We start from the raw sequence: 1392 nt of genomic DNA on the forward strand, positions 1-1392 counted from the left end.
CACCTTAGGAAGTAGATAGTTGAAGGGACTGGAGAAGGGAAACAAAAAGCTGGAGGGGGAAAAGACCATGCAAAATTAGTTGAGTCGAGGGCTGAGGCCCATGACAGGGGAGATCCCTGCATTGGGTCTCATCTCCGCCTCCTAAGCCTCCCCACCACAACAACGGGCAAGGGATTGGGGGGACACTAATGTAGTAACATCTCTATATTTAAAAATGGTGGTCGATGATTTTTTTTCTTTTTCCACAGAATGCAATAAATTGGCCTAGTTTGTTTATAGCTACTTAGGTCTGATCACGTAGTATGAACATATGTGTTGATACTTCTGCGACGTTTCTTCTCTGACGTTGAGGTGGCAAACCAGAAGTGGCCATGTCTCCCATACATTGGACTTATTTGCATAAAAAATAAATATTCACCTAACCATCTCCTTCCTTCTGTGAGGGCCACTGTCACTGTAGATACTCTTGACGTCTGATGCATGATGGTCGCAGGCGTGTGATCAGTTTCAAAGAATTCGGCACTCGAAATCCTGTAATTCAATCTTCAGAAGTAGCTACGACAGGTTGCAGCAAAGGCCTCTCTCTACCTTCGGTCTTGCGTAACCTTCAGCATTAGTATCCAGTAATTAAATCAGTTCCGAAAAACAGCTGTATTCCTGTTCCTCAGCTTGCTCAACGTGTCACTTTGTAGCAGTGTTCCAACAGCAAGTCGTACTTGGCCGAGAACATCTGTTGCATAATATTAACAGTGGCTGGATACAATAAAAAGCCTTGTGTGTGCTTCATCAATCCAAATATAATCACAAAATTACTTCTTTTTTTGTTTCCAGAGACTTAATTTGATTCTGGCCTCTGCTATGAGCCGTTTGGCCGTCTACAACTCCTAAAGGAAAAATATAAAGACCCTCCTACAAAAGAGTCAAACAGACAACACACTAATATATATATATATATATATATATATATATATATATATATATATATATATATATATATATATATATATATATATATATATATATATATAAAAAGACAAACAGCCAAACACGCACACATATAATGGATATGAAAGCGAGAGAGGAACTTGGATGATGTCAACTACTGACAACTGAATGTAATGCGGCAGCTGACATGAATGTGCTATTCTAACTTTCCTTCAACGCATGAGCTTAATAATGCTACAATGTTGGCTTTGTGCACACATTTCAGCTACTTCCCTTCTATCAACACAACAGTCTTAAAGGTATTATAAAAATGAATAAAACCTCAAAAATTGGATCAGTCCTTCCCTAATCCACTAATAAAAACACTACAAAAAGAAAAAAGGAAAACCGGGAGAAAAAATAATGAACAATGCAGTTGACAGCAGCTTTATTTTCATACGCAGGTAC

General features: G+C 38.4%; 1 protein-coding gene across 2 annotated transcripts in view; it reads right to left on the bottom strand.

Annotated features, from left to right (window-relative positions):
• Positions 1-1355: 1355 nt before the first annotated feature.
• The window catches only part of LOC113814444 (bromodomain-containing protein 4), a 68891-nt gene continuing 68854 nt past the window's right edge, over positions 1356-1392 (bottom strand). For both annotated transcript variants that reach the window (XM_070140736.1, XM_070140735.1), the window contains one exon: positions 1356-1392. This exon is cut by the window's right edge and continues 7077 nt beyond it. The gene's annotated coding sequence lies outside the window, so the exon portion shown is untranslated.

Source organism: Penaeus vannamei, chromosome 27 (genome assembly GCF_042767895.1).
Source record: "Penaeus vannamei isolate JL-2024 chromosome 27, ASM4276789v1, whole genome shotgun sequence".
In the NCBI taxonomy this organism is placed as follows: Eukaryota; Metazoa; Arthropoda; class Malacostraca; order Decapoda; family Penaeidae; genus Penaeus; species Penaeus vannamei.